Raw genomic sequence first — 14691 nt, 5'->3', positions numbered from 1 at the left:
TCCCCATTAAGGACTTGGAAGGCTGGCCCCTAAATATTGTTATTCTATATATCTCTTAAACGAAAGGAAATTTCTGAATAGTTGTTGAACAAAAAGTCTTCAAAATCTAAAGGCCTTTTATGTGATATCAAGAAAAAGGGGCTGACCCCTCAAATTAGGGGCTCAGAAGGGCAAAAAGTCTTTCACCTATAACTCTTTAATCATCAATATTTTGTTATAAATTACTGAAGCAAAAATAGTTATCTTAACATTCTCCAACTATATATTATAAATTTTTGATCATATGTTACGTAATAAGGGGTCATAAGGGGCCAGAATGCTAAATCTTTGACACTTTATATCTCGAAAAGGGGAAATATTTTGATAAGCAATATTGAACAAAAGATGTTCAGAATAATGTTCTAAACAACATGCACCCTTTTAATTTTTGCAAGACATCCCCATTAAGGACTTGGAAGCCTGGCCCCTAAATATTGTTATTCTATATATCTCTTAAACGAAAGGAAATTTCTGAATAGTTGTTGAACAAAAAGTCTTCAAAATCTAAAGACCTTTTATGTGATATCAAGAAAAAGGGGCTGGCCCCTCAAATTAGGGGATCAGAAGGGCAAAAAGTCTTTCACCTATAACTCTTTAATCATCAATATTTTGTCATAAATTACTGAAGCAGAAATGTTTATCTTAACATTCTGCAACTATATATTATAAAATTTTGGTCATATGTTACGTAATAAGGGGCCATAAGGGGCAAGAATGCTGGATCTTTGATGTTTTATATCTAGAAAAGGGGAAATATTTTGATAAGCAATATTGAACAAAAGATGTGCAGAATAATGTTTGAAACAATATGCATCCTTTCGCTTTTAATAGACGAGTATCTCAGTCAAAATCTTGACTAATCTTATCCAAAATCAGACGGAAGACCCACTCGTTGCTCGCAACGAGAACCATCTAGTTAAGGTCTTCCGTCTCCAACGGAAGACCTTATTGTTTTCGTTCGGTTTCTTTTTCCCTATTATTATTATTATTATTATTATTATTCTTACCGATTTTGTGCACGCAAGTTCTCGGTAACGTCTTGGCCGATTTTCATGAAACTTTCAGATCTGATAGGTATTGATCTGAACCTTATTGGAAATTTTTTTCGTTGATGACGTCACTTTCCATCTCGAGATATTTAGGATTTTCTGATTTTCAGAGGGTCGGCCTGTCCTGGAAACTCCTCCGAAACGACTTAAGATATTGAGTCAAGATTTTCAGTGAAGGTAGGGGAAGGTTTGTAGATTTGCAGGCAGGTGTCCAAATCTCTCTAGCGCAAAAGGCGCCGAAGCTCGGTAGGGCTCAAAAAATTTCTCAGAAACATCTCACAAAATTTTACACCTTTTCTTTTGTATCTTCATACATGTTAAGAATTTGTTAAAACATATAGAAGAAAAGTTGTGCAGAATGATACGACCTTTCATTTGATATCAAGAAAAAGGGGCTGACCCCTCAAATTAGGGTCTCAGAGGGGCCAAAAGTCTTCAACCTATAACTCTTTAACGATCAATAATTTGTAATACATTATTGAAACAAAGATGCTTATCTTAACGATTTACATCAATATATGATAAGATTTTGATCATATGTTACATAATAAGGGGTCACAAGGGGCCAGAATACTAAATCTTTGACGCTTTATATCTCGAAAAGGGGGAATATTTTGATAAGCAATACTGAACAAAAGATGGTCAGAATAATGTTCTAAACAATATGCACCCTTTCAATTTTTGTCAAACGGCCCCATTAAGGACTTGGAGGGTTGGCCCCTAAATATTTCCATTCAGCATATCTCCACAACGAAAAGAAATCTCTGAATAGTTGTTGAACAAAAAGTCTTCAAAATCACAAGACCTTTCATTTGATATCAAGAAAAAGGGGCTGGCCCCTCAAATCAGGGACTCAGAGGGGCCAATAGTCTTTCACCTATAACTCTTTAACGATCAATAATTTGTAATACATTACTGAAGCAAAGATGCTTATCTTAACAATTTACGACAATATATGATAAGATTCTGATTATATGTTATGTAATAAGGGGTCACAAGGGGCCAGAATGCTAAATCTTTGACGCTTTATATCTCGAAAAGGGGGAATATTTTGATAAGCAATACTGAACAAAATATGGTCAGAATAATGTTCTAAACAATATGCATCCTTTCAATTTTTGTCAAACGGCCCCATTAAGGACTTGGAGGGGTGGCCCCTAAATATTTCCATTCAGCATATCTCCATAACGAAAAGAAATCTCTGAATAGTTGTTGAACAAAAAGTCTTCAAAATCACAAGATCTTTCATTTGATATCAAGAAAAAGGGGCTGACCCATTAAATTAGGGGCTCATAGGGGCCAAAAGTTTTCAACCTATAACTCTTTGACGATCAATAATTTGTAATACATTACTGAAGCAAAGATGCTTATCTTAACAATTTACGACAATATATGATAAGATTCTGATCATATTTTATGTAATAAGGGGTCACAAGGGGTCAGAATACTAAATCTTTGATGTTTTATATCTCGAAAAGGGGGAATATTTTGAAAAGCAATACTGAACAAAAGATGGTCAGAATAATGTTCTAAACAATATGCACCCTTTCAATTTTTGTCAAACGGCCCCATTAAGGACCTGGAGGGTTGGCCCCTAAATATTTCCATTCAGCATATCTCCACAACGAAAAGAAATCTCTGAATAGTTGTTGAACAAAAAGTCTTCAAAATCACAAGACCTTTCATCTGATATCAAGAAAAAGGGGCTGATCCCTCAAATTAGGGGCTCAGAGGGGCCAAAAGTCTTTTATCTTTAACTCTTTAACGATCAATAATTTGTAATACATTACTGAAGCAAAGATGTTTATCTTAATGATTTACAACAATATATGATAAGATTCTGATCATATGTTACGTAATTGGGGGTCACAAGGGGCCAGAATGCTAAATCTTTGACGCTTTATATCTCGAAAAGGGGGAATATTTTGATAAGCAATACTGAACAAAATATGGTCAGAATAATGTTCTAAACAATATGCACCCTTTCAATTTTAGTCAAACGGCGCCATTAAGGACCTAAAGGGGTGGCCCCTAAATATTTCCATTCAGCATATCTCCTCAACGAAAAGAAATCTCTGAATAGTTGTTGAACAAAAAGTCTTCAAAATCACAAGACCTTTCATCTGATATCAAGAAAAAGGGGCTGACCCCTCAAATTAGGGGCTGTGAGGGGCCAGAAGGTTGTCATCTATAGCTCTTTGATAATGTTATAAAAATCAAAAGAATGAAATCTAATTAGGGAAGTCTATATAGTTTTATCTTTTAACAAAGATCATAGTCAAAATTATATCTCATCTTATCGAAAAATCGGACGGAAGACCTACTCGTTGCTCGCAACGAGATCTCATCTAGTTATTATTAGGGTCTTCCGTCTTCAGCGGAAGACCCTTCTATTATTCTTAGGTTTCTTTTTTACCTTTATTATTTTTATTATTATTATTATTATTCTTTTTTCTCCTTACAAAATTTGTGCAGAGGATTTCTCGGAGATGGCTCGTTCGATTTTATTCAAATTTTCAAGGTAGATTCGTTGACATCTGAAGTTAATTCCGGCAAGTCTGTTAAGAGATATTTACTTCCGGTCGAGAGTTATCGCCCTTTTATTAAAATTGAGAGGACCTCCTTGTCTGCGATGGAACTCAAAAACGGCTTAAGCTAGAGCGCTGAAATTTTCAGTGATGATAGAGGACATGTTGCCATTTTGCACCTGGGTTTGGATATTTTCCGGAAATGCCTAGTATGGAAGCTCGGTAGGGGTCGAAATTTAGGACACGAATCATGAGTGAATTTTTGAGAATTTTGTATCATATCTTTTAAAGTATAATTATTTTGTAAAAACATACTGAACAATATTTGTGCAGAATGACAGGATCTTTAATATGATATCAAGAAAAAAGGGCTGACTTGTAATGATAGGGGCCGAGAGGGGCCAAAAGTATTAAATCAATAACTCTTTAACAATCAATATTTTGGTATACATTACTGAAGCAAAAATGTTTATCTTAACAATTTACAACCACATATTATGATATATACATCATCTGTTACATAATTAAGGGCCATAAAGGGCCAGAATGCCAAATCTTTGGCACTCTATATTTCGAAAGTGGGAAATATTTTGATAAGCAATATTGAATAAAAGATGTTCAAAATAATGTTCTAAACAATATGCAACCTTTCATATTCTGCTAAACGTCCCCAATAAGGAGTTGAAGGGCCGGCCCCTAAATACTTCCTTTGCAAAAATCTCAGAATTGAAAAAGAATTTCTGAGTAGTTGTTGAACAAAAAGTGTTCAAAATGATGAGAGCTTTAAAGTGATATGAAGAAAAAGGGGCTGGCACCTCAAAATATTGGCTGAGAGGGGCCGAAAGTCTTTGAACAATTACTCTTTAACGATCAATATTTTGTAATGCATTACTGAAGCAAAAATGTTCATCTCAACAATTTACAACTACATATTATGATATTCACATCATATGTTACATAATTAGGGGCCATAAGGGGCCAGAATGCTAAATCTTTGATGCTTTATATCTCAAAAGTGGGAAATATTTTGATAAGCAATATTGAATAAAAGATGTTCAAAATAATGTTCTAAACAATATGCAACCTTTCATATTCTGCTAAACGTCCCCAATAAGGAGTTGAAGGGCCGGCCCCTAAATACTTCCTTTGCAAATATCTCAGAAATGAAAAAGAATTTCTGAGTAGTTGTTGAACAAAAAGTGTTCAAAACTAGATGCGATCTCGTTGCGAGCAACGAGCGGGTCTTCCGTCCGATTTTTGATAAGATGAGATAAGAATTTGACTGAGACTTTCGTTCAAATATAATGATATAAATAAATTGTTAAGACGAACAATTTTGCTTCAGTAATCTATAACAAAATGTTGATCATTAAAGATTATAGATTAAAGACGTTCGGCCCGTCTTGGTCCCTATTTTGAGGGGCCAGTCCTATTTTCTTGCTATCTTCTTACAGCTCTCATGATTTTGAACACTTTTTGTTCAACAACTATTCTACTTTTTTTTTCGTTTCCGAAATATCTGCAAAAGAAATAATAGGGGCCGGCCCTTCAACTCCTTAATGAGAACGTTCAGCAAAAATTGAAAGGTAACATATTGTTCAGAACGTTATTGTGAACATCTTTTATTCAATATTGCTTATCAAGATATTTCCCACTTTCGAGATATAAAGCGTCAAAGATTTAGCATTCTGGCCCCTTATGTCCCTTTTTAACGTCAAAGATTTAGCATTCTGGCCCCTATTGTCCCCTTATAACGAAACATATGATGCCAACAACGTTATATAGTTAAGGAGTGTGAAGATGATCTATTCTGTCTTAGTAATGTATTACAAAATATTGATCGTTTAAGAGTTATTGATGAAAGATTTTCGGCCCCTATCAGCCCTTATTTTGAGGGGCAAGTCCCTTTTTCTTGATATCACCTTAAAGCTCTTATGATTTTGAACACTTTTTGTTCAACAACTATTCAGAAATTCTTTTTCGTTTCCGATATATGTGCAAAAGAAATATTTAGGGGCCGGCCCTTCAACTCCTTAATGGGGACGTTTAGCAAAAATTGAAAGGTTACATATTGTTCAGAACATTATTGTGAACATCTTTTATTCAATATTGCTTAGCAAAATATTTCCCACTTTCTAGATATAAAGCGTCAAAGATTTAGTATTTCTGCCCCTCATGACCCCTAATTATGTAACATGTGATTTGAATAACATAATATATAGTTGTAGTTTGCTCAGATAAACATTTTTGCTGCAGTAATATTTTACAAAATATTGATCATTAAAGAGTTATTGATGAAAGACTTTCGGCCCCTCTCGGCCCCGATTTTGAGGAGCCAGCCCCTTTTTCTTGATTTCACCTTAAAGCTCTTATGATTTTGAACACATTTTGTTCAACAACTATTCAGAAATTCTTTTTCATTACTGAGATATATGCAAAAGAAATATTTAGGGGCCGGCCCTTCAACTCCTTAATGGGGATGTTTAGCAAATATTGAAAGGTTGCATATTGTTTAGAACATTATTTTAAACATCTTTTGTTCAATATTGCTTATCAAAATATTTCCCACTTTCGAGATATAAAGCGTCAAAGATTTAGCATTCTGGCCCCTTATGGCCCCTAATTATGTAACATATGAGATTTTTATTATAATATATAGTTGCAGATTGTTCAGATAAACATTTTTGCTTCAGTAATGTATAACAAAATATTGATCGTTAAAGAGTTATTGATGAAAGACTTTTTGCCCCTTTTGGCCCCGATTTTGAGGGGCCAGCCCCTTTTTCTTGATTTCACCTTAAAGCTATTATGATTTTGAACACATTTTGTTCAACAACTATTCAAAAAATTTTTTTTCGTTTCTGAGATATATGCAAAAGAAATATTTAGGGGCCAGCCCTTCAACTCCTTAATGGGGACGTTTAGCAAATATTGAAAGGTTGCATATTGTTTAGAACATTATTTTGAACATCTTTTGTTCAATATTGCTTATCAAAATATTTCCCACTTTCGAGATATAAAGCGTCAAAGATTTAGCATTCTGGCCCCTTATGGCCCTTAATTATGTAACATATGAGATTTTTATTATAATATATAGTTGTAGATTGTTCAGATAAACGTTTTTACTTCAGTAATGTATAACAAAATATTGATCGTTAAAGAGTTATGGATTTAAGACTTTTTGCCCCTTTTGGCCCCTAATGTGATGAGTCAGCCCTTTTTTCTTGATATCATATAAAAGATCTAGTAATTCTGCACAATTTCTGTTCAATGTGTTTTCAGAAAATATTCATAGTTTTGAAGATATGATAAAAAATGTCTCGAAAATTCACTCCTGATTCATGTCCTAAATTTTGACCCCTTCCGAGCTTCCATACTAGGCACTTCCAGAAAATTTGAAAACTGAGGTGCACAACTAGAACATGTCCTCTATTAACACTGAAAATTTCAGCACTCTAGCTTTTGTCGTTTTTGAGTTTTTGTGTAGACAAAATGGTCACTAAAAATTCGATTAAAGGGCGATAACTTCCGACCGGAAGTGAATTTCCAAAAAATAAAAAAAATGAATAAGGTTTAGATCATGATACATCATCTCTGAAAATTTCAAGTGAATCCATCCAACCATCTCTGAGAAATCGTCTGCACAAAATTTGGACAGAAAAAAATAATAATAATAATAATAAAAGTGAAAAAGAAACAATAGAATAATAGAAGGGTCTTCCGTTGGAGACGGAAGACCCTAATGATGAGAGCTTTAAAGTGATATGAAGAAAAAGGGGCTGGCACCTCAAAATAGGGGCTGAGAGGGGCCGAAAGTCTTTGAACAATTACTCTTTAATGATCAATATTTTGTAATGCATTACTGAAGCAAAAATTACATCTCAACAATTTACAACTACATATTATGATATTCACATCATATGTTACATAATTAGGGGCCATAAGGGGCCAGAATGCTAAATCTTTGACGCTTTATATCTCAAAAGTGGGAAATATTTTGATAAGCAATATTGAACAAAAGTTATTCAAAACTAGATGCGATCTCGTTGCGAGCAACGAGCGGGTCTTCCGTCCGATTTTTGATAAGATGAGATAAGAATTTGACTGAGACTTTCGTTCAAATATAATGATATAAATAAATTGTTAAGACGAACAATTTTGCTTCAGTAATCTATAACAAAATGTTGATCATTAAAGATTATAGATTAAAGACGTTCGGCCCGTCTTGGTCCCTATTTTGAGGGGCCAGTCCTATTTTCTTGCTATCTTCTTACAGCTCTCATGATTTTGAACACTTTTTGTTCAACAACTATTCTACTTTTTTTTTCGTTTCCGAAATATCTGCAAAAGAAATAATAGGGGCCGGCCCTTCAACTCCTTAATGAGAACGTTCAGCAAAAATTGAAAGGTAACATATTGTTCAGAACGTTATTGTGAACATCTTTTATTCAATATTGCTTATCAAGATATTTCCCACTTTCGAGATATAAAGCGTCAAAGATTTAGCATTCTGGCCCCTTATGTCCCTTTTTAACGTCAAAGATTTAGCATTCTGGCCCCTATTGTCCCCTTATAACGAAACATATGATGCCAACAACGTTATATAGTTAAGGAGTGTGAAGATGATCTATTCTGTCTTAGTAATGTATTACAAAATATTGATCGTTTAAGAGTTATTGATGAAAGATTTTCGGCCCCTATCAGCCCTTATTTTGAGGGGCAAGTCCCTTTTTCTTGATATCACCTTAAAGCTCTTATGATTTTGAACACTTTTTGTTCAACAACTATTCAGAAATTCTTTTTCGTTTCCGATATATGTGCAAAAGAAATATTTAGGGGCCGGCCCTTCAACTCCTTAATGGGGACGTTTAGCAAAAATTGAAAGGTTACATATTGTTCAGAACATTATTGTGAACATCTTTTATTCAATATTGCTTAGCAAAATATTTCCCACTTTCTAGATATAAAGCGTCAAAGATTTAGTATTTCTGCCCCTCATGACCCCTAATTATGTAACATGTGATTTGAATAACATAATATATAGTTGTAGTTTGCTCAGATAAACATTTTTGCTGCAGTAATATTTTACAAAATATTGATCATTAAAGAGTTATTGATGAAAGACTTTCGGCCCCTCTCGGCCCCGATTTTGAGGAGCCAGCCCCTTTTTCTTGATTTCACCTTAAAGCTCTTATGATTTTGAACACATTTTGTTCAACAACTATTCAGAAATTCTTTTTCATTACTGAGATATATGCAAAAGAAATATTTAGGGGCCGGCCCTTCAACTCCTTAATGGGGATGTTTAGCAAATATTGAAAGGTTGCATATTGTTTAGAACATTATTTTAAACATCTTTTGTTCAATATTGCTTATCAAAATATTTCCCACTTTCGAGATATAAAGCGTCAAAGATTTAGCATTCTGGCCCCTTATGGCCCCTAATTATGTAACATATGAGATTTTTATTATAATATATAGTTGCAGATTGTTCAGATAAACATTTTTGCTTCAGTAATGTATAACAAAATATTGATCGTTAAAGAGTTATTGATGAAAGACTTTTTGCCCCTTTTGGCCCCGATTTTGAGGGGCCAGCCCCTTTTTCTTGATTTCACCTTAAAGCTATTATGATTTTGAACACATTTTGTTCAACAACTATTCAAAAAAATTTTTTTCGTTTCTGAGATATATGCAAAAGAAATATTTAGGGGCCAGCCCTTCAACTCCTTAATGGGGACGTTTAGCAAATATTGAAAGGTTGCATATTGTTTAGAACATTATTTTGAACATCTTTTGTTCAATATTGCTTATCAAAATATTTCCCACTTTCGAGATATAAAGCGTCAAAGATTTAGCATTCTGGCCCCTTATGGCCCTTAATTATGTAACATATGAGATTTTTATTATAATATATAGTTGTAGATTGTTCAGATAAACGTTTTTACTTCAGTAATGTATAACAAAATATTGATCGTTAAAGAGTTATGGATTTAAGACTTTTTGCCCCTTTTGGCCCCTAATGTGATGAGTCAGCCCTTTTTTCTTGATATCATATAAAAGATCTAGTAATTCTGCACAATTTCTGTTCAATGTGTTTTCAGAAAATATTCATAGTTTTGAAGATATGATAAAAAATGTCTCGAAAATTCACTCCTGATTCATGTCCTAAATTTTGACCCCTACCGAGCTTCCATACTAGGCACTTCCAGAAAATTTGAAAACTGAGGTGCACAACTAGAACATGTCCTCTATTAACACTGAAAATTTCAGCACTCTAGCTTTTGTCGTTTTTGAGTTTTTGTGTAGACAAAATGGTCACTAAAAATTCGATTAAAGGGCGATAACTTCCGACCGGAAGTGAATTTCCAAAAAATAAAAAAAATGAATAAGGTTTAGATCATGATACATCATCTCTGAAAATTTCAAGTGAATCCATCCAACCATCTCTGAGAAATCGTCTGCACAAAATTTGGACAGAAAAAAATAATAATAATAATAATAAAAGTGAAAAAGAAACAATAGAATAATAGAAGGGTCTTCCGTTGGAGACGGAAGACCCTAATGATGAGAGCTTTAAAGTGATATGAAGAAAAAGGGGCTGGCACCTCAAAATAGGGGCTGAGAGGGGCCGAAAGTCTTTGAACAATTACTCTTTAACGATCAATATTTTGTAATGCATTACTGAAGCAAAAATTACATCTCAACAATTTACAACTACATATTATGATATTCACATCATATGTTACATAATTAGGGGCCATAAGGGGCCAGAATGCTAAATCTTTGACGCTTTATATCTCAAAAGTGGGAAATATTTTGATAAGCAATATTGAACAAAAGTTATTCAAAACTAGATGCGATCTCGTTGCGAGCAACGAGCGGGTCTTCCGTCCGATTTTTGATAAGATGAGATAAGAATTTGACTGAGACTTTCGTTCAAATATAATGATATAAATAAATTGTTAAGACGAACAATTTTGCTTCAGTAATCTATAACAAAATGTTGATCATTAAAGATTATAGATTAAAGACGTTCGGCCCGTCTTGGTCCCTATTTTGAGGGGCCAGTCCTATTTTCTTGCTATCTTCTTACAGCTCTCATGATTTTGAACACTTTTTGTTCAACAACTATTCTACTTTTTTTTTCGTTTCCGAAATATCTGCAAAAGAAATAATAGGGGCCGGCCCTTCAACTCCTTAATGAGAACGTTCAGCAAAAATTGAAAGGTAACATATTGTTCAGAACGTTATTGTGAACATCTTTTATTCAATATTGCTTATCAAGATATTTCCCACTTTCGAGATATAAAGCGTCAGAGATTTAGCATTCTGGCCCCTTATGTCCCTTTTTAACGTCAAAGATTTAGCATTCTGGCCCCTATTGTCCCCTTATAACGAAACATATGATGCCAACAACGTTATATAGTTAAGGAGTGTGAAGATGATCTATTCTGTCTTAGTAATGTATTACAAAATATTGATCGTTTAAGAGTTATTGATGAAAGATTTTCGGCCCCTATCAGCCCTTATTTTGAGGGGCAAGTCCCTTTTTCTTGATATCACCTTAAAGCTCTTATGATTTTGAACACTTTTTGTTCAACAACTATTCAGAAATTCTTTTTCGTTTCCGATATATGTGCAAAAGAAATATTTAGGGGCCGGCCCTTCAACTCCTTAATGGGGACGTTTAGCAAAAATTGAAAGGTTACATATTGTTCAGAACATTATTGTGAACATCTTTTATTCAATATTGCTTAGCAAAATATTTCCCACTTTCTAGATATAAAGCGTCAAAGATTTAGTATTTCTGCCCCTCATGACCCCTAATTATGTAACATGTGATTTGAATAACATAATATATAGTTGTAGTTTGCTCAGATAAACATTTTTGCTGCAGTAATATTTTACAAAATATTGATCGTTAAAGAGTTATTGATGAAAGACTTTCGGCCCCTCTCGGCCCCGATTTTGAGGAGCCAGCCCCTTTTTCTTGATTTCACCTTAAAGCTCTTATGATTTTGAACACATTTTGTTCAACAACTATTCAGAAATTCTTTTTCATTACTGAGATATATGCAAAAGAAATATTTAGGGGCCGGCCCTTCAACTCCTTAATGGGGATGTTTAGCAAATATTGAAAGGTTGCATATTGTTTAGAACATTATTTTAAACATCTTTTGTTCAATATTGCTTATCAAAATATTTCCCACTTTCGAGATATAAAGCGTCAAAGATTTAGCATTCTGGCCCCTTATGGCCCCTAATTATGTAACATATGAGATTTTTATTATAATATATAGTTGCAGATTGTTCAGATAAACATTTTTGCTTCAGTAATGTATAACAAAATATTGATCGTTAAAGAGTTATTGATGAAAGACTTTTTGCCCCTTTTGGCCCCGATTTTGAGGGGCCAGCCCCTTTTTCTTGATTTCACCTTAAAGCTATTATGATTTTGAACACATTTTGTTCAACAACTATTCAAAAATTTTTTTTTCGTTTCTGAGATATATGCAAAAGAAATATTTAGGGGCCGGCCCTTCAACTCCTTAATGGGGACGTTTAGCAAATATTGAAAGGTTGCATATTGTTTAGAACATTATTTTGAACATCTTTTGTTCAATATTGCTTATCAAAATATTTCCCACTTTCGAGATATAAAGCGTCAAAGATTTAGCATTCTGGCCCCTTATGGCCCTTAATTATGTAACATATGAGATTTTTATTATAATATATAGTTGTAGATTGTTCAGATAAACGTTTTTACTTCAGTAATGTATAACAAAATATTGATCGTTAAAGAGTTATGGATTTAAGACTTTTTGCCCCTTTTGGCCCCTAATGTGATGAGTCAGCCCTTTTTTCTTGATATCATATAAAAGATCTAGTAATTCTGCACAATTTCTGTTCAATGTGTTTTCAGAAAATATTCATAGTTTTGAAGATATGATAAAAAATGTCTCGAAAATTCACTCCTGATTCATGTCCTAAATTTTGACCCCTACCGAGCTTCCATACTAGGCACTTCCAGAAAATTTGAAAACTGAGGTGCACAACTAGAACATGTCCTCTATTAACACTGAAAATTTCAGCACTCTAGCTTTTGTCGTTTTTGAGTTTTTGTGTAGACAAAATGGTCACTAAAAATTCGATTAAAGGGCGATAACTTCCGACCGGAAGTGAATTTCCAAAAAATAAAAAAAATGAATAAGGTTTAGATCATGATACATCATCTCTGAAAATTTCAAGTGAATCCATCCAACCATCTCTGAGAAATCGTCTGCACAAAATTTGGACAGAAAAAAATAATAATAATAATAACTAGAGCAAAGCTCGTTGCAAAGCAACGAGTGGGTCTTCCTTCTTAGCTTTTAAGTTGACGTCGTAATAAAAGGATAAATATTTGTTTAATTTCCATCTAAAGGTTACATGTTTCTGTTTAGATTGTCAACTTTGCTAACATTCTCTTTCTTCTTTGACCAAAATATCAAGAGACCTCATCTCCTGAACTCTGAATCTGGAGTGAGCATGAGGATATACAATTCAACTGTACTCTCTCCAACAGTACTCCTGAAATTGTATCCAAAACACTAATACTCCCAGACCCTCATTTCTTGAACTTTGACTTTTGATTTTTAATTTCTAGACTTTTCTATTCATCTAACATCTCTGATGCAATCATGTTAGTAACACGTGTCATACTACAGAATCATCAGTGTTTTGCTACATCACTGTCATAATAATTGCTTGACAAAACATTTACACAGCATAACTACATAGTAAGTAATCCAAATGTGTTACTGATTGAGGATATCCATTCTTTGACAATCAGTAAGTAGAAAAATACTCTTACAAGAAATGAACTTTGAAGTGACCTTGAGACCAAGCCCTTTGTCCCAGAGCGATTCCCTGTGCAAATTTTAATCTACAATATATCCTCATCCTTTTGTGAAAGTTTGGTGATAATCTGCCCTGTGGTTCTTGAGAAGACGATTTTTTAGCAACCAGTACTTTTGGTTTTATTTACCTAATTATCTCCCCTTGTATAAGGGTCACAACCCTAAGTTTACTATAAACGGGAGCCCTTGGGCCATGGATACACTGTGACAAATTTGACAATAATTGGCCAAGGGGTTCTTGAGTTATGGCCCATATTCTATCAACGCTCACCTGAGTTACTTTGGCCCTGCTGTTCTTCACCAGACCCTCCCTCCCTTGTAATACTTATTGCGGCCCCACCCTACCCCCGGGGGCCATGATTTGAAAAATTAGAATCTACACTATCCCAGGATGATTCCACATATGTTTCAGTTTTTCTGGCCCAGTGGTTCTTGAGAAGAAGATTTTTGAGATTTTGCCTATATATTTTAAACTTTGATTCCCTATTGTGGCCCCGCCCTACCCCCGGGGGCCATGATTTGAAGAATTTAGAATCTACACTACACCAGGATGCTTCCACTTAAGTTTCAGCTTTTCTGGCCCAGTGGTTCTTGAGAAGAAGATTTTTAAAGATTTTGCCTATATATTTCAATGTAAAACTTTGATTCCTATTGTGGCCCCGCCCCACCCCTGGGGGCCATGATTTGAAGAATTTAGAATCTACACTACCCCAGGATGCTTCCACATAACTTTCAGCTTTTCTGGCCCTGTGGTTCTTGAGAAGATTTTTTAATGACCCCATCCTATTTTTGTCTTCTCTTGATTATCTCCCCTTGTAAAGGGGGTTGGTCCTTCATGTTAACAAACTCCCCTTCACCCAAGGATGCTGTGTACCAACTTTGCTTAAATTTGGCTCAGTGGTTCTTGAGAAGAAGATGAAAATATGAAAAAATTACAGATGGATGGACAGACAGCTACACAGATGGACAGATGACGGACAACTGGTGATCAGAAAAGCTCACTTAAGCTTTCAGCTCAGGTGAGCTAAAAAGTTTACGTACACCACACAAATGGCCATAGCATTAGCTCTTTGAGCCTTTGGCTCACAAGAGCTAAAAAGATAAAAAAGAATTATGTATCTTAGAGTTATCTATTTGTAATCAAAGCTATATTAAAATCAGACCAATTTCTTG

Source organism: Saccostrea echinata, unplaced genomic scaffold (assembly GCF_033153115.1).
Source record: "Saccostrea echinata isolate AGI-Se365-2 ecotype Australia unplaced genomic scaffold, CSIRO_AGI_Sech_v1 ptg000039l, whole genome shotgun sequence".
Classification (NCBI taxonomy): Eukaryota; Metazoa; Mollusca; class Bivalvia; order Ostreida; family Ostreidae; genus Saccostrea; species Saccostrea echinata.
This window is presented reverse-complemented; position numbering follows the sequence as displayed.